Raw genomic sequence first — 24,985 nt, 5'->3', positions numbered from 1 at the left:
ACATGCAGTGAGGTGTTGTGGGCTGAATCCCACAAGCTCAGGCACTCACCATTCAATATACTCACTGGAGAGAAGGAGATTAATTTACAAGGCTACCATGTAAAAAAGGGATTTGATCCACAGCCAGTTGTTGGATCATTTTGAAAAAGCAAATGATGACACAATTGCCCATACTTACCTAAATGTGTGACACAGACACCAGCTACTGGAAGCAAGTTTTGCCACTGAGCTTCAACCTTACAGAGGAACTTTCCTTAAGTGTTTTTATCAGGCATCTAGGAGGGAGAGAGAATTTCAGCATGTCCACCTTTTCAGCATTTCCTCTTAGGCATATTAAGGATTTTGATGCTCAGTGTGCTGGTTTCTGTGAATGCATTTTTGAGTGTCTGAATATACCCTGCTTGCTGTGGGGAATGTAGTCATTTGAGGTCAACACTGTGATTTTGACTTCTAAGAAAGAAGTCTAACTTGGAGGCATGAGAGTAGAAAGCATCACAACATCTGATCCCCTCTTGGCATTTGACCAGAGAGCTTCACAAACATATAGAGTGGTAATTATTAAGCTGTTTTAACAGCCTCTCAGCCCAGCCTCTTGTATGTTCACAAGCTGTCTATTAGTCTTATTGGGTAGTGTTACCTGTTTCAAGTATAGGTATTCCCATTTGCAACTACATTTATGTACGATTTCTGTCTAAGAATGATGCAAGTTGAGCAAAATATTTTTGCCTTAACAATAGCTATGGACTAAATATTTCATAAATATTCTGTATTGCTGTTTCTCCTGAGGAATTCCCTGGTAGGGTGTTAATGGAAAGAGCATCTTTCACTGTGGTAACTGGGAATGCCCATGTGGATAAAGCAGCTGGGAACATGATCAGATTCTCCCAGGCTAGTTCTTCAGAGACATGTCTCTAAGCAACTTATTGTGAGCTTTATCCTGGCATGGAACCAGGTACTGCACTTGTATTCCCTAGCTTGATGCTTTATCATATGTTAAGCCTCCCCTACGTGGCAAGTAATATAATAGTCATTAATAATCTCTTCTTCTGCTTTCTGTGTTCACAATAAATTGCTGCAAGTCTTCCTGATAACCTTAGAAAAATAGAAGAGATCAATTATATGCAAAGTATTTTAAAATGACAAGTCCAAGCTGTGGTGGCAGAATGGAATTATAGCACCTCAAAGGCTGGTGTAAAGGTTTGGAGGTTTTTTTAAAGAAGAATGAGAAAGCAAATTGACAGTCATGCAAGTGAAAGTGTCTGCCAATTACAATCTCCCTTGCATTCCTGCACACACTGGATTTTGCTAGAACCCCACATCTCTAAACAGATAAGCAGACTGAAAGTATCAAAGAGCTGGACGGCCTTTAGAAGGACATGTAGCAACTTGTATCCCTTGATGGGCCAGGAGAAGATCACAAAGTAAAAGGAATCACCTTATTTACAAATAATTGTCACTTCTAGATGTACAAAGCAGACTAAAATGGCTGTATAGACATGATCATTGCAGCAAGGATAGAACAAACTGGAAGACCAGCACAGCTGGGTTGTGTGGGAAAGTGCCCAAAGGCCTAAAGGAAACCTTGGAAAACACACTCCTTCAGAATGCATTTTTTGCATATTAGCAAGTGTAATACACCACAGCTAGACTGCAAAATGCAGAGCCTATTAGCAAGCATGCAGTCAGTTTTGGAAAAGAGAAAACCAAGACGGTGAAGTCTTTATGGGACAGTATAGGTTTAACTCAAATTTTAGAATTTGTGAATCAGATTACCATGCACACACTGTAACAAATATCACTCTGCACTGTTTGTCAAAACCTTGAGTATTTTTGTAGGGTATAATTTTAAAAAATCGGAATTCTATGATTTGCGTTTTCAGTCATCCAAATGTTCTTGAGCAGTTTTGGAGTTTCGCACCATACTAGTTAGGGTATAAGGCTCAACAGACCCTCATCCTTTGGTAGCATCCTGTCACACAAACCACAAAATCTGGAAGCACTGTGATAGACAGCATTCACAGGGAAGCACTGCTTCCTTTGTAAGTAATTTACTATGCTGATTTTAAAATGTACATGATATGCTACAGAGACAGTGTTTGTTCGTGTCAGTTCATGTTTTATGCATTACCTTCTCTTTAGGCAGAACACTAAAGCTGATGGTTCAGTTATTTACATTCAAACACTGAATTTTCTGTAGACAACATACTGCTGCTTTTGTGCTCCAAGTACAGCTATCATATAAGGATATTAACAGACTATTGAGACAGGAGTTTTAGCAGTAATAATTTCAATAAAATGGAAGAAAAAGTTAAACTTACATTATCATGATCCGGTCCTAGAAGACACTGAGGAAATGCATTAGACACACACCAGCTATTTTAATTACCATTTTTAAAGCTTCACTAGTTCTTTTATCCTTTGTGCTTAATAAGCTTTCATAATAGTTTTGTATTATCTCCAAATTAAATTTTTGTTCTCTATTTTTTTGTAGAAGCTATGAAGTAACTAAAATACTTTTTTCCCAATATACAACTGTTTTAAAAAAAAATTCTTAACATCTCCTTACCATGATGTTGTTTGTCTGAATAGCTCATAAACAAGAAGAACCTCTTCCACAGGACCAGTATTTCTCATTTATTTATCTTCAGCTATGAATACAAGTAAAAATGAGTTGATATTCTAAACTACTGAGGAATTCAGAGTTTATGAGCTAATGCCTTGAGAAGAGGTCAGGATCCTGCAATATTCAAATAGTCATAATACTAATCTGAGATGACATGAATCCTTCTATGCTTGATAAAATCCTTCACAGCACTTGTATTTCATGTGCTTTTTCCAAAACCTGCTCAACAACAAAGGCGGAACCTTGCACTAGAGATTTTCTCCCAGGTATACTGCTCTTTAAATGGGAAGGCGTGTTTCAAAAAAAATTTTAAACATTAAAATGTTAAGTAAAAAATGCTAATGAAGAACATGTATGTTGAAGTAGACTTTGGTTTCAGGGTTAAATAATGAGTAATTGCTAGTTTCTGGCGGTACTGCTATTACATTGCGTAAGTCACAAGTAAATTTGTAAGCTCACCATAACGTCACTTCTTTAAAAGACATTATTCAAGACTTATCCAGCATCACTGAGATCAACAGTAAGATTTTAGTGGATTCCCAAAGTACTGCAAGTGCTTCAAATGTCTTCAAGCAAACCTCAGAAAAAAATACTACCCATAATTAAATAGTTTAGAAAGCAGTTTCACTGAGGTGTATGGTCATGGGTCTTCTGCCCAGCATAACAAGGGATAAATAGTAGAACACATATATTACAGTCAAGGAAGTAGAAGTCCGTCTAACACAGTGGGGTTTATTATGTTGGTTTCATCTCATAATTGTTTGTGGGGATTTGTGAAAACATAATCTCCCTTGCCAAAGTTATTGTTTCATTTTTTTTCTAAAAACATCTGGTAAAATCTAAAACTATCCCACTTACATATCATAAGCACAGCCACAATGCACACCATATATGGACCTAAAAATAGAAGAGCATTAAAGTAAAATAATGTAAATGTCTGCCAGGTTGAATGAAAGCCTACAAGAAGCATACAAATGCCTTTATTGCTTTACCTATCCATTCAAATTTTGATGCAAAAAATGACTTAGATGCTAACAGCTCTGATTTGAGCATTCCCAAATGGGGTAAACATCTAGGACCTTTGCCCCATCTAAAATTGTTTGAGCTTCACAGGCAGTATGTTCTTCCCATCCTGATACATTATGAAGAACCTACTCCATTGGATGGACTGATACTTAATATGATTTGGTTTCTGTATAGCAAAGGAGCATTGCTACTTTGGTTTAAAACACATATACATGAGAAGCGTGTAAGGGTTGGTCCAAAGAGAACGATATTGTCTCAACATTGCCAACAGAGACCTGGAGATGGAATGTGGTCCTCATGGACACCAAGACACAAAGACCCTGGGAAAAAGAACTGCATGGTATGAGGAGTACTATGCCATTCCCTGCTACCTGGGACTGAAAGGAACAACTACACCCTGGGAAGAAGAACTGCACAGTACGAGGAGTACTATGCTGTTCCCTGCTACCTCGGACTGAAAGGAACAGCTATGATAAAGCTGCATAGCCACTGTCCAGAAGATGGATCACAACCACTGTCGTAGCAACAAACCAGAAAAACTTGAACTTCAGGTGAACTTTCTTCATTATAATATCATTCCAATACAAAAACACACCTCCCAGTCTGGAGCTACCCACCTCTAAGGCAAACCACGCCTCAGGCACTCCTCTTTGGACATGTGTGGTAACCTTGCTCGAGAAGGTGGAGACTGGCAACAATCCATGGGCCAGAGAAGGAACAAGGTGTGTCGCTTGGCATAAAAGATGGGTCCTTAGCAACTGAACTTTGGAGATCTTCCCCACCAAGGATCACAATGATCGGAAGGACAGGTGGGACACTGCCTGCAGCTGGGACCATAGGGATGCCTTGGACTTGTGGTGGTAGCTATAATCCTCTTTTATATTTTTTTTTTCTTTTTACTTTACCTTTTTTTTCCCTTCTTGTTACTCTACTATCGCACGCCGCTTTATGGGCAAAAAATAAAACAGTTGCACTGTTTGATCAAAGCATAACTCCTTGGTGTGGTTGCCTTGATTTTTGCACTTCAAGATCATATTAAATGAACCATCATGAGTCCACTGAGTGGACCGTGACAAAGGGCTTGCCTGTTTTCTGCCTATTAATGCAGAAAAGACTCACCCAAGAAATAAGACACTTTAATAATTGGCCTGATAGGTGGCAGATTTACCTGTTTTCCAGTGATCCATCTGGAAGCTGCAATCCAGAATACAATAATAGAATTATTTAAGTTGGAAAAGACCTTTGAGATCATCAAGTCCAACTGTTAACCCAGGACTGCCAAGTCCGTCACTAAACCATGTCCCTGAGCACCACATCTATGTGTTTTATAAACACCTCCAGGGATGGTGGTTCCACCACCTTCCTGGGCAGCCTGTTCCAATGCTTCACCACCCTTTCCATGAAGAAATTTTCCCTAATATCCAATCTAAACCTTCCCTGGTGTAACTTGAGGCCATTTCCTCTCATCCTGCTGCTTGTTTTCTGGGAGAAGAGACCAGCCCCCACCTACCTGAAGCCTCCTTCCAGGTAGTTGTAGAAAGCAATAAGGTTCCCCCTGACTATCCTCCAGACTAAAAAAACCCTGTTCCTTTAGCCGTTCCTCATGAGGCTTGTTCTCCAGACCCTTCACCAGCTTCATTGCCCTTCTCTGGGCATGTTCCAGAACCTCTACATTCCTCTTGAAGTGAGGAGCCCAAAACTGAACATGATATTTGAGGTGCAGCTTCACTGGGGCCAAGAACAAGGAGGACAATCACTTCCCTAGCCCTGCTGGCCACACTACTTCTGATACAGGCCAGGATGCTACTGGCCTTCTTGACCACCTGGGCACAGTGCTGGCTCATGTTCAGCCACTGTCAACCAGCACCCCCAGGCCCTTTCCCACCAGGCCCTTTCCAGCCGCTCTGCCCCAGCCTGTAGCGCTGCGTGGGGTTGTTGTGACCCAAGCGCAGGACACGGCACTTCTCCTTGTTGAATCTGATACAATTGGCCTTGGCCCATCAGTCCAGCCTGTCCAGATGCCCCTGCAGAGCATTCCTTCCCTCAAGCGGATCAATAATCACCGTCAACTTGGTGTTGTCTAGAAACTCACTGAGGGTGTGCTTGATCCCCTTGCCCAGATCATTAATAAAGATATTAAACAGGACTGACCCCATTACTGAGCCCTGGGGAACACCACTGGTGACTGGTCACCAGCTGGATGTAACTCCATTCACTGTCACTCTTCTCTTTGGGCTTGGCCAGCCAGCTTGCCTTTCACCCAGCACAGAGCACACCTATCTAAGCCACGAGCAGCCAGTTTCTCCAGGAGGATGCTGTGGGAGATGGCGTCAAAGGCTTTGCTAAGGTCCAGGTAGACAACATCCACAGCCTTTCCCTCATCTACTACGTGGGTCATCCTGTCATAGAAGATCAGGCTTGTCAAGCAGGACCTACCTTTCATAACCCCATGCTGGCTGGGCCTGATCCCCCGGTTATCCTGTACCTGCCGTGTGATGGTGCTCAGGATATCTGCTCCTGGCACTGGGTGAAGGCCGGGCTGACAGGCCTGTAGTTTCCTGAATCCTCCCTCCTGCCCTTCTTTTAGATGGGGAATAACATCTGGAGCTGCTTATAGACTATATTACAGGCCTATGAAAAAACTTGCAAGAGCAAACTTTACTGTGAATACCTTTGCTAGCCAGGTAGCACCCATCCCTCCTTCCATAATTCTTTCATTCTAAATTAGGAAGACTTTGCATAAAAAACAGAAATAGTGAGGAAGAAATAAAACAAGACTGAAAACATACATTAGGCTTTCTTTAGGACAGCTTCACAACAGTGGTAGAAATGCTAGTGTCTGCTTCAATATTCTTTGGCATTTTTTGCTTCCATCTTCATTCATCTCCTGCATGAAGTCTATGAAGAGGACAGAGAGGTTTCAGTAGCACCCACTGACATCACTACAATATGGGCATAACAGCCATAAATAATAAAGGCCATTTCATGCCATTTTAGATCCCCTATTACTATGCTTTATTCCTGTATAATGCGTAGTTTTAGGGATAACATTCCAAGCGATGCTGTCACCTTGAGTAGCAAAATACTCTAAGACCTTAGAGCACAAAAGAGCAGGATTATAGCTGGACTGATTTGTGGGTACAAAGAGCACTGATCAGGCTGTCCACAAAGTCCCACTGACTTCATTGTCCTCTTTTTTATTTTTACAATGTGTATGATTTTCTTTTTTCTAATTCAGAAGATGGCTCAACAAAACCCCTATCCCTGAGTTTGATGTTCAGAACTATTTCATAGCCTGCCTCAAAAATGAAGTCATGTTCCAGAAAAGTGAAGTACAGCACTTAACCAGATATACCCGAATCCATGCCAAGATAGATTTCATGTCTACAAAATTTAGGTCCTTGGCTACTGTGGCAGCAGTGAAAAACTGTCATATTTAAACCGTTGTTTCTCCAACATGGTCAGAATAAAATATAGAATGATATATCCAAGGAGTACCTCTAGCCTTTATTATGTCTCTTCCTAAATGGAAATGGAATAAATGTGGCCTGAGACTATTTTAGTCTTTCTTGATTATCACATGCTGGTATTACTGCAGTCAGAAACACTTAGCTTTAAAACAATAAGCCCTCAGAGGAGCAACAGCAAAGGGAGGTTTGTTTTAAAAGGCCCTTAAAAAGAACTGTAATTATTTGTCATTAAATCTTTTTCACTATCTTTCTCTTAGATGAAAGCTTTTAAAATCCCGTTCTCTGGAAAATGAATATTCATGTAACTGAAATAACAGCTAGAACTACCAGGAGTGAAACTTGTGTGTTATCTTTTTTCTTTTTGATTTTCTAAATTCAAAATGTAACAGATTGTCAAAGTCAAGGAACACATGCACTAACTTTTTCAGTTAATTGGATCTTTCTTGTGACAAACAGAAGTGTCTGGCAAGCTTTTTTTTTGTGTGTGTGTGTGTGTGCATTGAGAAATGGAAACAGCAACAGTAATGATAACTTTTCAGTAAAAACAAGAACTTAAATAACAAGATGAAGCATTTTGCTAATGTTGAAATTGCCATTGTTTCCAAAATGGTACTTCTTTTTCCTGTTTTGAATGTTCTGCTCACTGTCACTTTGTTGGCATTATCGTATAAATAATAATACACACAATGCAGAAATCAGAAAAAAATATCAAACATTATAACATGATCTGGAGTTTCTTGTGAGAAATGTCTTACTTTCTTCCAGAGTTCCATTGTGTAAGAAACATTTTCTATTTTGAAACCAGAAGTGCCAACTATACTGTCATCCCTCAGGATTTTTTGTTTTTATTCTGAGCTGAAAAATTCACTTTCCGTATATACACATATAACCATAGATAAGTATAGATATAAATTTGTGGACTTCTCAACTTCTTTCTTTCTTGGTGTTTGAGATTCTGCCTGATGGATCATCTAGCTGAGGAATGAGGGAGGAAGGCAGGCTCAGTGACAAAGGGAGAGACTGCAGATTTTATGCCAGGGGAATACAGCTTGCAACAAAGTTCCTTTAATCCTGGCGTAGTTACCCTTGGCTGACATGCAGTGACATGAAATTTTTCCAATTTTATGAATTTTTTGTCAAAGTGCAGCTGGTCAGCAACCCCTGCTGTGGGAAGGCTGGAATGGTGAGGTGGGAATGGAGCCCAAGGGGCCCTATAGTATACACAAGTGGTACAATGTTGTCCTGCAGTGTACAGTTATCTTGAAACCTACACCACCTTTGGTGCTGCAGTTCCCTTCCTGGGGAGTGGGACTGTAAGGCTTAGCACATACGGAGCCACATAGACCTGCAAGCCTCCTTTGAAGGTAGCTGACAGCAGTACTAAGTCTTCTGCTCTGGGAGAAGAGCTCTACAAGGAGGTGAAACAAATGTCTTCAAGTGTTGTGCAAGAGAAGGGGATGGTGTGGTCCTGTCTAGCTGTACCTGTAAGCATGGTAACATTAGGTTATGTGATATAAGCTCATGTGCACACCGGCAGAGGAGCAGAGAAACAGCAGGTGTGGAAGAAAGAACAGTGGGTGTGGAAGCCCAAGAACACCTTGCCTTGCCTACTCCAGGCCCATCACAGGACTCATCAGCCCATCAAATGTCCATCTTCACAAGCCCAGAAGAGCTCAGAGGCACAAATAAAAGTGGGAACCCAAAGTAAGGACTCAGAAAGGACACCCTGTCTTAGCCCCTCCCAAAGCCGTCCCAGGAGACCCCGAGCTGCATTGTCATGGTTTGAAACCCTTCAAGATGACTCAACTCCAGAGCACCTTTCAGACTGAATGGTCACTGCCTAAGGGAAATAGGACACAGTATGCCATGCAGAGGAAGAGCATTTTAGGACAAGAAAACTTATGGGATGTGTAGAGTGGAACCACGGAGAAAGGGGTGGATTGAAGTGATTTCAGAGGAACGAGAGTGGGAAAGTAGAGGAATAAGGTGATTAAAAAGGTTAGTTGTGTGTAAATATTTTGCTGGTCAGTAGACCTGTCTAGCCATGCCATGTACCTGAGTAATGCAGTCCATTCTACCTTCTCTGTGTGTAGAATTAAAACGTGGAGCTGCAGCAACTTCAACTCTCTTGGGCTGTCAGGTCTGGCATGACAGATTTTCCTCCTAACTACCAACTACAGTGATATATGTGAGATCAAAGGCATATATGCGAGGTTCACTTTCCTGTGGATGAAACAGTGTCTTGTGGGTGGCTTACACAAGAGCTGAGGTTTGGGACTGTTGAGCACAGGAATTGTTCCTGCTTACACCCATGCTAAGGAACAACACGATGCATATCCTCTGGCAAAATAAGGACAACTACACTAAGAAACCTACTCTATCGGAAACATTTACATGCTGGGTCAAAGGTTCAAAACAAAGATTCAAAACAAAGGTTCAAAACAAAATAAATGAATTCACAATATTTGACAAACCTAGGAAATTACAGAAGGTAACATGAATGTATCTTTTCCTCTAAAATGGGACAGGGAGGACTGTACTGGTCTCATGAGTTACTCTGTATCTTAGACAGCAAATAATTTATGTAATCCATCTCTTCCATTCACCATGTCATGTAAACAGGTGTCTCTTCTTTCCAGAGTTGACCAAACTAAAAATGTTTAGTGCCTTCCCTAAACTCCTGTTGTTTGTCCAGGAGAGACAGTTCTTCCACAGTCTACCAGCAAGAGATAAAAACGGCTGACTGTGCAGATTAAGAAACAAAGGATATACCCTAGAAGATTATATAAAGCAAGAGAAAATTACAATACCTGAGCTCATCTAACAGATTGCTGCTGCTGGAAATTGCTGCTGTTAGATTGGTTTAAAGGATGTAATGTAATTTTATCCCCAATGAAATACATGTGTAGTAGCAATAAAGCTCACCAAATGTCCTCAGTTAAATCATTGTATCCAAATATATAACAGAAATGTGAGTCAGGGAGAATGGCATTTCATACAATGCATAGCTTGGATTTGTTTAACTTTATTCTAATACTTAAAAGAGACTGGCTTTGTCAGATTTAACAGAGTTTTCAGACACAGGAAAGACCGATACTTTTTTTGTATGTGTGTGTGTTAGGATTTTATTCAGTTTCCTTTCATGAGGAAAAATAGTTTACTGACTAGATCTTAACCTTAATTCAGTACCTTTATGGGTTGCAGACCAACCTCTGAAGTAAGTTTCAGGAGTTTTCATCATTTAGCTCATTTTTTCTCATTACTAAACATATATGGATACATAGAAAAAGAAACAACAAAATGCTCAGAGCACTTAGCATTACTGCCTGCCACTATTTAATTTTATGCAGCACGAAGTTCTTACGTTGAGTATGCTTGTGGATTTCGTAAGCTCTGTAGAACACAATGCTGTTTCAGAACTGAGCTTTATGGGGATATAAATGTTAACTAATAAGGTGATTGTTATATTCTTGGGGAAATTCTACATCTTGTTCTTCCTTTTTTTATGGTGAATTAGTTCTACGTATATGCTCAAAACATGGTGAACAATGACTAAATAATTTCTAGAAATATATCAATGGACACTTCTATTTTAAAATAATTTCAATCATACTATAAAATAATTGACAGTAGTGGTAAATAAACAAAAGGTTATAAAGAACAAAGCAAGAATCATTCTTCACTTTGCATGGTATCTTAACATACATTTAGGAACAAGCATAAATAATGGATGTAGTAGTCTTTGTCAGAGCTAGTACAACATTCAAAGCAGAAAAAAAATCGAACACGTCACTGAAAGACTCCACCCCAAAGCAGTAAGCAGGGATCAAAAGCTCCCTACCTCTGCAATAAGCAAGGATCAAAAGCTGCTAATTCAGATACCACATGGCATCACTTTTAGTTAGTAACTCCAACCATGGTTTCTCTTTGGAAGAATTTGGTATTTATGAATACCTAACTTCAGAGCTGAGACACCAGGTTTATTCCTCCTCAGGGACTTCCACAGAATTCTTCAAAACAAAATAAGTGTTCAATTGTTTTGCTCTGATAGCATGAATAGCGTAAAAATTTAATTTTTAATCACATAGGCCTAGCCTAAAGATCACTTCTTTCCACTATTTTTTCTGATTATTTCTTGTTTCTGTCCGTAAAAACTGTTTCAAAGATTTTATGAACAATATCTAGAAAGGAGATGTCCTCACAGGCACAGCTTTAATGTCGTCATCCCTTTCCTCTTCCTGGTGTATAATCTGCCCGATTTTCTTTCCTGTTCTTTGTGTGTTCAGAGAGCCAATGATTAATATCTTCTCCCCCCTCCCCCCATTAGACTTCTCATATTTTCACTTATATTTCCATTACCCAAACAAATCTAAAAGTAAACGTGACCCTTTTTGGTTAGTTTGAGTAAACAGAAGTAATTTTTTTTTTTCTAAATCAGGTAAAAGTAGTTCTTTACAACACATCTCTCACTCATATTAATGTATATTTCTTAGGCATCAGTTATGTAATAAGTTAACAGTTTTCGTGGTTTAATTTTACACAGAGAAAGCCCTGCTCATGTAAGACAGCATAGACATAGTAGCACAGCTTGTAAAGTAAGATCCAAGTATCTTCTTTAGATGAGGAATATTTGATTTTGCAACACTGAGTATATATGAAAATAATAATAAAGTCTATTTCTAGGAAAAATTTCTTTAACTAGTTGTTATAGTGCTTCTATAACAGTTTTCATCCAAATAACAGTTTTATTTCATAGTTTTAATCAATATTTCACAGTATAGAACATGTGTATTCTACCTCTGCCAAGACTAGATCATAAACTAGAGGAATTTTTCTTCATTCTTACTACTCCCTAGTCAGCACAAAATATACTTTTTTATTTCATAAGGAAAGACCGTTTTCTCTGCTGAACCTACAGCTACTGATCTGATTGAGTTTTTACCCTGAAAGATACACTGTTTTAAAATAACATTTCATCTTCTTTTCAAAGTAAGGCCACCTGTCCTTTACTTTTACCTTCTACATTTAGAAAGCAACATCAAACTCTATGAGAAAAACATAAAAAAACTATGGAATTATTTTTGTTAAATATGCTGAAGAATTCTTAGTTACCCATATTTTTTTTAACCCAATTTATAGTTAGACCAAAGATTACTCCTACTGAGAAGTCAAGTTTACAGCATCTTGGGGCTTCTTTACACACGCTGGTATGAACCCTGCCAAAGTTCTACTGCTGTTACAGCACAGCACATTTCAAAAGTTTTCTCAAGCCCCACAGATTTAAGTAAGAATAATTTTCGTAAGCTTAAGATGAAAAAAACCCCATGATCTTACTCTAAGATAACATGTGTTTTCAATATCAGATTAAATTTCCAAATGCAAACTCTTGCATTGCACGAAACCACCCTTCACCACACTGGTGTTTCCACATTATTCAGATAAGCTCTCGTCCAGGAAGTGAAAGAAAGAGAGAGACTCTCATTTCTGCTATATATCAGCGTGGAAAGATGTTTGCAATCTCGTCGAAACTGTTGACTTCTCCCTTTCATCTCTTTTTCTTCTGTTCCAGGAGAGTCAAATGGGACAGAAATGAAAAGTGTGTCAGTGGGAGAGTACAGACAGAGGCATTAACCTCAGGTAGGGTAAAACATCCTTTTTTTCAGCAAAGCTCACAGATCTCTGTGAACATACCCAGGCTGAAGGACTGCTCTGTGTTGAGTAAAAATGCCAGAGAGAAGTGACCACTTAACTCACAAGGGACATGCTTGCTAAAGTTCAAATAATTGCCATAGTAATTGACTAACAGTGCTGTAGACGATGGACAGCTAATGAAGTACCTGCTGTCTGACAGCCAATATCATAAAATGCTTCCTTTTTCATCTCAGTCTACACATCAGGGGCTTCTACACTCTTGAGGAAGAAAGGGAGATAAAACTTAGAGAGAAAAAAAATGGGATTAAATAACTGAGAACTCATAACGTATAAAGTAATAAACTGGTACTGCCTTGTAAGTAAATAAAAATGCTGCGGGAAATATCATATGCAATTCAGTTAGGTTTTATGTATATTTATATGTGTGTTTATTTAATATATACATATTTTGTTCAAAAGTTTAGTATTATATATACATATAATATCTATGTATGTATATTTTTAAACCTATGAAACAAAATAGGTGTAAATGCACATTCTTAATTAGCACAGCACGAAACTAATTCCATGTCAGTTGGGAATTAGCAAAATTAAAAACTTCCAGGCTCAAAATAGAAAATTATGTAAAGACTCTTCTGTGTTGTAGAGAACCTGATCTGAAACAGTATCATCAGCAGGAAGACAACACTTCCCTAGTATGTCAGTTTCCTGAAGTTAAAGAAAATTAAATAACTTCATAGTTATCCTGTGTACTGTTGGGGGTCCTATGACTCCCTAGCAGACGGGTAGGAGAAAAAGCAGAAAAGCAGACCTCAGAAACCCAGTCAAGGAGTCATGGATTAAAAAAAATGAATAAACAGCAGGACATCAAAGCAAACAGATTCCACTTGGTCGCATTGTTATTTGCCATTGTAAGGGCAGAGAAACAAACCTCTGCACTTACAGGAAGTGGACATTTCCCAGTTCCCCAGAACTTCCCCTTTTTTCTTGGGGTATCAATGCTTTACAGGCCTGTCAACTAAGGTTTTATCTTATTCCATCTTAACTCTGTTTTGGGAGGTATCTATACCCTCCATATCCAAAGCTAAGCTCTGAGGCAGCCATGCTGGGGGTTGTAGAATAACATATGTCCTGCTTAGGCAGCCATACATCCTTATCACATTCAATATTTAAAAATGTGTTATTTCTAGATTTTGAGGGTCTGTAGATTTGCAGAAATGGAACAGTCACACTTTGAAAGTTAACATCTTTGGTTACAGATGCTTGTGCAAGTCTCTGTTACAGTACTAAATTCATGCATGTACAGTCAAATGCTGAGCTGACAAAGTATAAATAGGAACTCGTCACAGAAAACAGAACAATCCTTGGACCAAAAAGTAAATGCTACTGGTTTTAAGTTTTTGTTTGCACTGTCTGCTTTTGAACATATTTGCTGCTTATACATGTGTGAATAAAATGCAACAGCTTGTGAACAAACAAGGATTTTATGCAATTCGTAAAGGTTTTTGAACCTTTGTTTCATTCTTTTTGTGATACAAGGTGAGGTCAAGGTGATGATGACCTCTTTCTGTTTTGCTGCAGATGTGTTAAAAGGCTTTGGAGACTTTAGAGTATCAGTAAGTTTTCAGTACCATGAGGGTGAACATATTTTGTTTCTCACATACACAGTCTACAATGCTGCCATTCATCTCAAGAAAGGTCCTTTCTCCCTCCATCTGTTTTGGCTCATGCACACACAAAATTCATAGTAATTCTGAAGGAAGGGGAAAAGCCTCCATTAAATATTGCTAATACCTCATTCTGTTGTTGTGTGATGTAGCCCCTGCTATATTTTTTTATCTTCATTTGGCCTTTTAGAAACTGCATTTCTTCTGACATTATAATCAACCATATTCAGTCTTAGTCAAGAAATACACACTTCCCCCAGCCAAAGATTTTTAAAGTCTCCGGAGCTGCATATACCAGTCTTCAGACAAGTCATAGTAGGAGCCTGTGAACAAACAGGGACCATTTAAAGCATTTAGACGTGTGACATAGCTGCTTTGTTCCTGGTTACATATGTGAAGTGCCCAATAACATCCTGGTTACACACTGTTCTAGATTATAGCAATGCAATATGGAATAATATACACCAGTTATTGAGGTGTCCATTCTGATACACCTAGGCATGCTTGCTACCTGTTTTATTATTTCCAGTGGTGAGTTGGATGATGTCAACAATTTTTGCTGAGATCAGTGTTTCTTAAGGCAGCTCTTAAGTCCTTTCCACTTCTGCTATCAGCACACTGACAGCAACTTGGCTAATGCTTTGACTGATGGTCATTTCCTAGCAGTTAGATACAGGATCCCTCTTCTTCCCAAATAGCTTGTTCCCTTTAATAACATCAGCTTGCTCCTTAGATCCCAATGTTCGTTACAGCTCCGCAGCAGAAGTTAAATGATCCCAAGTCAAATCAGTGCAAAATAGCTGAAATCAGATCATCAGCAGGAGCAAACTCGAGGATTAGCTGGCACTCTTCCAGTCAACCTAAGCTGAGTACTCAGCTGAGTAAGCAACATGATCATTTGCAAAGTTAAAGTAGTCATAAACAAGGAGAATAATGATATCTTTACGTTTCAGACACACCTGAACTTTTAATACATCATCATCTGCTAGAAATTCGAGACTTTATTAATTTATGTTGCTATTACTTCTCTGTTGTTGTAGCCAGTGAGTAAAATCGGGCTGAAGACTGGTTTCTTCTTTTCTAGATACGCTGGTAAAGAAAGAAAAAGATAGATCCTGAACACTGTTATTTTGCCCTCTAAACCATAACTCGTTGCCACAAAGACTTATTTAAAGAAAAAACCAAACATGTAAAGGCTAAAATAGGGAAGGAGAGAAGGAGAAAAGGAGAGAAAGAAAGGAAGAAAGAAAGAAGGAAAGAAAGACAGAGACAGAGAAAGAAAGGAAGAAAAAGAAAAGAAAGAGAAGGGAGAGAGATTTGTAAGGGAAAGAAGCACAAGATTTTTATTTAAAAAGTAATGAAAAAAAAATAATATACCTAATCATAGACTGCCTTTATATGACATCACCTACATATCTAATTAAACAAAATCAGCTACAGCTGTTTTAAATAGGTCATCATTAAACAAAAAGATTGTAGATGAGAAAATAATTCTCTACATATATTGGCAGAATATAGTTTTTCAATTCATGGTATTGTCTGGATAACAATAATAGCAAGACAAAGAACTCATTTTTTAAATAATCTGGAGTTTTTCTTTGTTTCTTAGAGCTCACACTATCATTTAAATAAAGTCTTGTTTGCAATTATCCCACAGAAAGAAATTAATTTGTTCTAACAAAGAGGCAGGCAAAGTCCAAACTGTTTACTTTGTAAATACCATTCACCCTAAACTAAAGGTAAAAAAGCAACTTACTTAGGTGAATTTTATATTTCATTACTTTTGCGTGAGCTATTTAAAGTATATTGCATTGACAACATTGATCTGAAGACACAACAAAATGCAAATGTCATTTTTAAAATAAAAGAGACTTTTACAGGTATTATAAGTAAGTATTCGGATTTTGTTTTTAAATCTCAGATGTATATATTTAGAAGTTTCTTATCAAATAAGATTTAATCAATGTCATGAGCTGAGGGACACAGCAAGGAGATCCAAGGTTTTCTACATCCTTTATTGACTAAAATTCACAAAGCAGAAACCAAATCATCAGATGTCAAGGACTGAATGTGCAAATTAGCTGCTATTCATATAGTCCAGTCTCAGCTGAGACAGTCAGCTGCAAAGCAGCATACGGTCTGCAAATATGAACTTGTTGTAGGCAAGTAAAAGAATAATGAATAGTAAAGTAGAAAATCAAAGACCAGAGCATCACACTTCTAAAAACTGCAATGCATTGCTTCTCAATATCCCAGTATTTTTGTTTTGCTTGTCTTAACATGTCTAAGTCTGTATGTTTACTATGCTTACAATTTCCTGAACAAAATCCATACATCAAGTTTTTCAGATGCTGAGAGACAGGATGGATTTTACAAAAATAATGTTCCTTATTGTGAGGTTGCTGGGTGGAGGGAAGGAGAGATATAGATCCCTATGATCAAGAATTTGGAACTGGTGGGAGAACAGCATCCAGAGAAAATCTGTTTCTGAGGCAGGAAGGGAGAGAAAAAGGGAAGCAGGGCTGGAGGTGGGGTGGGAGACAGAGCATGATGGAGATAGGGTCAGGGACAAAAGGGTGTGTGGGAGAAAAAGGGAGTGAGAAATAGTGAAAGGGGCAGTGTGCAAGAGAGAAAAGAGGGAAAGATAGAGGAAGAGAAGGAGGGAGAAAAGAAAGATTGGGAGTAGGTAGAAAGTGTGTGTGATGGAGAGTGATGAAGAGAGGAGAAGAGACAACTTGTTTTCACTTTATCTTAGTATGACCAAGAATGTTTTCTAACATCTAATGAAAAGTAGACATAACTTCTGAAGGAAAAACTTTGTTTCCTGTCATAACTTTTCCTATTTTGCTAAATTGGATCTCATCTTCATTTTAAAAATCTCTCTCAAAGCCAAAACTTTACCCCTTTAAGCTGTCAGTGTCAACCAGCTGTAATGACAACTCTTAACACCAACTGCAAGATACTTTAAAGGAACTGGTCTGCCCTGGCAGAGACTAGTAGTTTTGGACTAGTTTACTGCAAAGCTGTGAGATCAGATTACTTCCAAAACTGCATTTCTGCTGGTAAGCAGGTCAGTGAGTCCAAGGTGCCAGACAGGGAGCTTAATCTCTCTGCCACAACTGCTGCTGTGAAATATTGAGTAGCTATTTTGTGTTCTGCTCCTTCCGGAGCTGTGATCTACTAAGCACAAGAGCAGTATTTCTGTAAAATAAGTATATCTGAGGGTCATTCAGTATTAAGCTGGGATGAGAAGAATCAGCAGTTTTATTACAATTTGAACCAGAGTACAGAAGCAAAGAACAAGCAAGCAAGCAAAATAAATAAATAAATAAATATCCCCACAGACAAATTCCCAGCCCACCCCCCATTTGTCACCTTCCAAAGAGTCAGGCTGCAAAAGGCAGTTCATTATATGCACTGTGTGCACTAAATAAAATCATCTTTTCTAGCCACTGATTAAAATGAAGACAGTATTTTAATAGGGTGAATCAGCTGCAGCACTTCAGCTGGGCTACGACTGCTGTATTTGAAAGACTTTGATTTGGCTAATCACAGCTGTTTTTCTGGGATGCTACCGACAGACTCCAAGCAGAACAAATTCATTCCTTATGGTGCCTTGCAACACACAATGTGGAACAATATGAACGGAGGCCTGAAAAATGTGATCAATATGGAATTAAGTTGCCAGAACAACTGGACAACCTGCAGGTGAGCAACAGATGTGAAGGGTTATTGAGTGCTCCCTGGTGAGCTGTCACTAGTTCTGAATGAGTGACCCTGAATTAAATGCTCATTCAATAATTTTCATTACTGTGATTTGTATACTCTTTTCGAAAGATTTCTCTGATCTCATTTTACAATATTTACTAGGCTGCAGCATGAAAACACCCTGAAAATTATAAAGGAATCATATTCTGCTTTGATCCATTCCTATGTCAGAAAATGGTTAGTAAAGAATAAAAATGAGACAGTTTCTTTACCAATATTCACCATCACCTTCCTTCATCTTTGCAAGCTGGTGCACAGGATACTCTGGGAAGAAGTCTTCCCAAATACAACTGTACTACTACTCTCCATGTCAATCCATCACACTGAAGTGGCCAGGATGCAAGAGGCACATGATGCTCTTGCAGTAAAGCCTAGTTCACTGCCTGTAGCTACTCAGCTCAGCATTGCTTTAACTTCCTCTTCTTTATGTTACCGGCAGGGGAAAGGAAAAGGGTGTGGTGGTACAACGGGGGCTATGACAATATCTTATCACTAGAATCTTGCATCATACTGGCCAGAACAACAGGCACAAAATAAATCCCACATGGGACTAACTGTCATCTTTTTTTTTTTTTTCTTTTTTTTTTTTCTATATATTATTTTAGCCAAATTTCCAGTCAGGAGAAAAATATTTTTAAGAATAAATATTTTCACTCAAGCAATAAGAAGCACCAAGTCATGATGCATTCCTATGATTTTTACTACAAAACATGGTTAGTTTAAAAGCTACATGAATGCCTGTGGTGTATAAACATATTACACACTCATCTGCCAAACAGCATGTTAACCTGAGGGTATTTAATGACATCAGTGTTTACTCCTGCCTCATCCAGGCACTTTTCAGAAGATATTAGCCCTCTCAGGTTACCAGCACCAAGCACTGTCCCTGTTAAGTGCATCCATGTCCAAAGTAATTCATATTGTGCATAGACAAATCAAGGATTTTGCTAGAATTTGACTAGGTCTCTGCATGCAGCTACCTCGGCTTGTAGCTCTCTATTATGTTTGGCTGATATCAGGAAAAAAAATCAGGTGCTAAGTTTTCCACAGTGGTTCCCAAGTGGTTTTCTGCAGAGTGACCACAGATCACAGGATTTCTTTTCTTGTAACAGTTCAGTGGCTGACAGGCCTCCCAAGGCCATTTCAGCTCAGCACACCTGAGCTCAGAGACTACTCCAATGTTGCTGAGGGGCCACTCCATGGATCAGGGAACACACAGACAGACAAATCCAACTTTGCAGTTTGTCTCTTTTATCAAGCAAACTAAAGATGCCATATATTTGAAAGTTATTGTCTTCTGAAAATTTGCATAAACGTTCCATGCATATTTTACAGAAAAACTGACAAAACACATTTAGAGAAAAGTGTTATTGAAAAGCTGAATCGGGTTTTTTTGGGAAAAAAGTATATGCAGGCCAATTAACTTAGTGATATAACAAGTTACAAAAATAATGATAACAATGTTATCTGCTTTTCAAGGACAATATTTGTGGAACTACAAACAGAATATCGTTTTAGATGAGAGACCTATTAAACAGCTTTTTGTTTTCTTTATGATCTTTAGAATAACAGGAGAAGTTACAATTTCCTCAGTGATGACTGCTAAAAATATATGTAACATATTAAAACTATATTTTTGTCTTTTGCTTGTGGGTTTGCATAGTTTCTTGAAAAACAATCAAACATGTACATCTTACTCCCTGCCATCTTCCCTTACTTACTCATGTATGAAGTGAGGTTTTACAATAATACGTTTAATAACACATATAAACACATCCCCCACACTCCTTTTGTTGGTATTCAGTTAAGTACTTCTTTGTCACTTTGTTCTTTAAATCCTGGGACAAATGAGAAGCACACTGGAGTAGTTGATACTTTACAGTTCCTTAAAACCAGGCTTTATTTCAAGTAGCACTTCAGTAAGGAGCTCCCTTTCTGTTGGATTTGAAACATAGAAATATGTTAGTGGATTAGGTTTTTTACACAGCTTGTACTAAAATCTGTCCTAAAATCTGGGGAAAAAAGCATATACATTAAAAAGTACATAGATTTTACCTAAAATATGCATACATGGCCAGAAGGTATGTTTACAATCCTGAAGTAGGGTAGCTGAACTACTACAACAGAAGTAAGAGTGTTAAATTCAACTTCCTGAAGATATTTTACTCTAAATATTGCTACCACAAGCACTTCTCTATCAGCAAGCTGATACATATCTCCATTGATAAGCTCTCTGTTGCAACCCTCCCAGAAGGTGGAGAGGACAATTTAATTGTCTAAAGCTAAAAATCTAAACACTTTCCAACCAAAACCCAAAAAATTGCATCTTTCCTCCTACTGGGTAGAGATCCATACTGCCTAACAAATAGACTATATACTGCTTAGACAGCTCTGGAGATCTTTTGTTCTGCAGCTCAGCACACACTGGGAAAACAAGTTAATGATAGCTTAAATAAATTTGCTTGGCCAATTTTTGTCTGCAGACAGTCGGACTTGGGTCAGAGAAAGACAGCCAAACACTGGAAAAGAAGAGGGGTAAAGTCTAGGGCAAATGAGGTCTTAAAGAAACCCTCATTCAGTGTAGCAACTTCAGTTACTACAAGGTACTTACTCAGTTACTACAATAGTAACTGAGTAGTTTGCCCCTCAGGTGCATCTTAGGCACTCTTGGCATGATACAGAGGTAGGCAGCTTGTTTTCATGCTTTGGATCATGCTCTCAGGATGAACTATGTCATTTTTAGGTATTTCAGTACATAAATTGCAAAGTACATAGGTGCTCAAGATTTTGCCTACAGTCGTGTCACATTCTCACTGAAAAAGGTTTCCCTTCAGCTACACGGAGTTTGACTGCTGAAGAACTAAAGGATTTGGTGCTGCATTCTAGATCCTACACTGTGACAATGTTCTTGTTTCTTTTCCCTATCATTGTTAAGAATAATGCCACCATCCTTTGAATATCCAAAGAACAACTACCTTTATAAAGAAGTTTGTTTATTTTTTGCACACAAGCAGTACAAAATATACTTGTATGTCTTCACATATATCTCTGTATTTTCACAGGGTAAAAAAGGGTAGAAGATTTTCTGCCTTACAAATTTAATTCTTTTGGTGCTGAAAGTACCTGTCAGTAAGGGGATCCTACTTAGCAGATGTTAATTTCATCTGATTTCATAGATAGAAATAAATGAGTATACAGAATTTTCTGAGTTCCTTTTAGTTATCTTCTAAAACTTTGAACCAAAACTTTCATCAGCTTTCTTCTGTGAAGCAGCATCTGAGGACATGATCATATGAAAATTGTTTTGCCCATATTTTGAGATAAACAGGAGTCTGCAGAAAATAAAAATATGTTGAGTTCTGTTAGCATGTCTTGAAACTAAATTATGAATTCTGCTAAGAAGCAGAAGATAGTACAATAGCAATGGATCTAATCTAATGGAATAAAATAGGTTTAGGCTCAACACCATACACTCAGTGCACTCAGAAAGTGGGCTGCAATCTCCAATGAAGTAATTCCTTGAGTCTCTCTCATATTTGTTACCTATGTATTACTGCGGTTCCATCTCTCTGAATATTTTCTACCTTACAAATTTAATTCTCTTGGTGCTGAAAGCTTTTACCCACAGTAGAAGCTGTTGTAAGATCTCAATGCTTAGCACATCACTGGAGTGAGACCACAACTCCCCATGTTTCCCACAGAACTCTCAAGATGCAAGAACTCACAAAGCTATTTGGAAAAAATATCAACTGTCATTATTCATTCTCATTAAAAAACATATAGTGTCAAATATATATATTTTTAAATGGTGATAACTTTTCTAAACAGCTGAAGATTATGGTTGCCTCTGTTCTAGGATGTTCAGTACAAGTGATTTTGAAAAATCTGTATTTTTATTCGGAAATGCCTCACGTAGCAAATTCTGAAAAGGAGAGCCTTTGAAACTTGAATACTAAAATTCTGTGACTGGTTCTTTCAAGAACATTTTACCTTGAATGTCTGGAGTATACAACTACCACAAGTCTGCCTGAATGTCAAAAGTTTTCTTAATACTAGTTTAGCACAAGCTTTCACTTTATACTGTAAGAGTGAAGCAGAACAGACTTTGTTAAGGTCTAAACCTCATGGAAATCTTGCTATGATTGACATATTTTTCTAGGGAAAATAAACACGACCATTCACTGTTCTAGGCAAGTATACATGTGAAATGATAACACTTGAAAGAAAAGAAGAATGAAAAGAAAAGACAGAGCCCTGGGAATTAATGTAAAAGTGACTGCAACTTTACACGTGAATGAAGATAAACACGTTTTACATTATGGGCACTTCTGTCATTCTCAGCAAATGATGAATAACTTTGCTGGTTTTTTTCTGCTAACTGTTTAACTCCAATAACTATGAGAGAATTTGTTTTAAAAGCATGAGGTACCCAAAAAACAGGGACTGAACCAGACATTTGGAGAATATCAAAAAGGTTACATTAATTTCTTACTTTATACAATTAAAAAAGAGATGAGCCTGCCATCATCTTTATTTCACATACATTTGTTATCTAAACGGATGGCTTAACATATTGGTCTTTCACTGAAGAAATCTTTTGTGTAGGCTTACCTCATTTGAATATAAGGAGCCTGAAAATTTTAAATCATTGACCAGCTAATCCTTGCCTACTCTGGGAAAGTCAAGGGACCGTTGAAGATTTTGTTGACTTTTCAGCATTAAATATTACTTTTGAAGAGATGTTCCATCATTTATCAGGCAACATGATAAATTTCATAGTGGTAATATGCTAACTAGACTTGAAACAACTTACAGAGCTTCTGCTGTCCCAGGTTGCTAGGGCTTTTCTTTTGGAGATAGTCATCCGCACCTCTGATTTACCTCTCTGGCTGAAGCATTATCAGGAACATACATCTGGAACTGCATCACAGACCAGGTCAGATACCCATGCAAGTAGTGTCCTGCCTGGCAGTGCAAGTTACTCCAAACATCCAAAGTAGTAACCAGATGCTTTAAAACATTAGTCCCGAGCTTCCAGTAACTTCTGCACAATAATAATGCTCAAGTAATATCCCATGCTCTTTTGTAAACCTAGTTTATATCCAGGTAAACTCAAGAGGACAGTCCATTGCTTAAGGACTTTGGGCAATTTTTTTTAAATGAAAGGGCAAGAACCTGGCCACTGAAAAATAAAATAATTCCATACCCATTTCTTCTTCATATATCACACATGGTTGAAAAAAACCTCAACAACAAAACAACTTTTTACTCTTATGTATACATATGCAAATTAAGAACACATTGAATAAGTATGCTTCCTAAGCACTCTAAAATGAAGCTCAAGCCTTTTTTGTGTGTGGAAACAGCTTTAAAAACTAGTATGTGGTCCTAGCAGTTGTGTTGTGATATCCCTAACAAAGAAATGCTACATCTGCTAATTTGTGTTTTGGTTTTCTCTCTTTTACCCCATTATCTTCAGCCTTCTTTTTAGCTTCAATAGTCATCTTAAAGCAGTTCAATCAAAACTGGCATATTTCATGATTATAAGTGTTCTACAAAGCCAACAGCATTTCTTCTGTGCTTTCTTAACCAAAGATTAATAAAACATGAGAAATGTTGTATTACACATAAAACATAATCATTAACACCATAACATCTTTGGTCTAGAAGTTTTTTCTAATCTAGATTTATTGGAAATTTTCCATTAAAATGCTATACTTCCTTCCCCTACACACCCCATGTTAAATTCAACAAATACAGCTTTGAAAGGCATTCAGATGACTTGTTTTTCCAGTTCTAGGATGAAAATTCTGGGGAAAAAAGGAGGAAAAGAAACCACTCCACAAATGTTATGTCAGCGGTACTTTAAAGGTGGGATACCATAGTCTGCTCTTAAGCTTATGGCCATGCTCACTCCCAGTCCTGTGTGTAACCATGTAGCCCAGTAAAAACTGGATTAACACTGCTAGTAACAAGCCACACATTTCGTGCTGAGTCTGCAGCGCCTCAGGACTGAGGCTTGTCACAGGCTTACCCTGACTGAGTTTTCTTGACTTGCCTGCAGCTTTGTTTTGCCTAGTTTAGCTGTGACAGCAATTCTTCTAACTGACAAGCTGTTTATGGCTAATTTATTCTATTATTTTTCTTTGTATGGCACAGCAAAGTTTTTTTGTATTGATAGTAACAAGCAGTCATCCTATGTAGCATGGGATACTATTTTGACACTTCAAGTAGAGAAGCAGAGGTCTGGTAGAATACCAGAAGCTTTGTAAAGTGGAGGCATAGGGTGGGCTATAGGACAGTGGCTTGAAAGATGAGGCACAGGCTTGGCCCTAGAGACCCCACAGCACTAAACAACTCGCCAGCAGTCAGTTAAAAAATGCAGACTTGTAGCTGGAAATAAAAGCTGATTTTAAGTAACAAAGAAGTGGGGTGCAACATACACAAATGTATCTAAAGTATGTATATAGTAAATTTGGGCATAACATGGAGCTGCAGACTAATGAAGAAAAAGCAAGATGTAAAGATATGATACTGAACATAAAAATGACCCCAACTGGATCCTAGAGTGAGAGAGAGAGATTCCTCCTGGCAAAAGACACTGGATGTTGACAACTTCCCACAACTCACAATGAACCATGAGAGTGACTCCACTGACATCAGGACCAAATGGAGCAGAGGAAAGATAAGCATAGCACCAGGGGAAAAAAACGGCAAACAACAACCGAAAAAACCCCAAACCAAAACCCAGAAACTGTGTATATTACAATTACATTGTA

General features: G+C 38.2%; 1 long non-coding RNA gene across 3 annotated transcripts in view; it reads right to left on the bottom strand.

Moving 5' to 3' along the window:
• Positions 1–24,985, bottom strand: part of LOC130143121 (uncharacterized) — a 55,744-nt gene that overhangs the window by 28,812 nt on the left and 1,947 nt on the right. For 2 of the 3 annotated variants that reach the window (XR_008819648.1, XR_008819647.1), the window contains exon 2: positions 179–275. The exons of the other annotated variant lie outside the window; for it this stretch is intronic. This is a non-coding gene — a long non-coding RNA (uncharacterized LOC130143121). The remainder of the gene's footprint in view (positions 1–178; positions 276–24,985) is intronic. 3 annotated transcript variants of the gene reach the window in all.

Source organism: Falco biarmicus, chromosome Z (assembly GCF_023638135.1).
Source record: "Falco biarmicus isolate bFalBia1 chromosome Z, bFalBia1.pri, whole genome shotgun sequence".
NCBI lineage: Eukaryota > Metazoa > Chordata > Aves > Falconiformes > Falconidae > Falco > Falco biarmicus.
The sequence above is the reverse complement of the archived record's forward strand: the minus strand, read 5'-3'. Positions and strand labels throughout refer to the sequence as shown.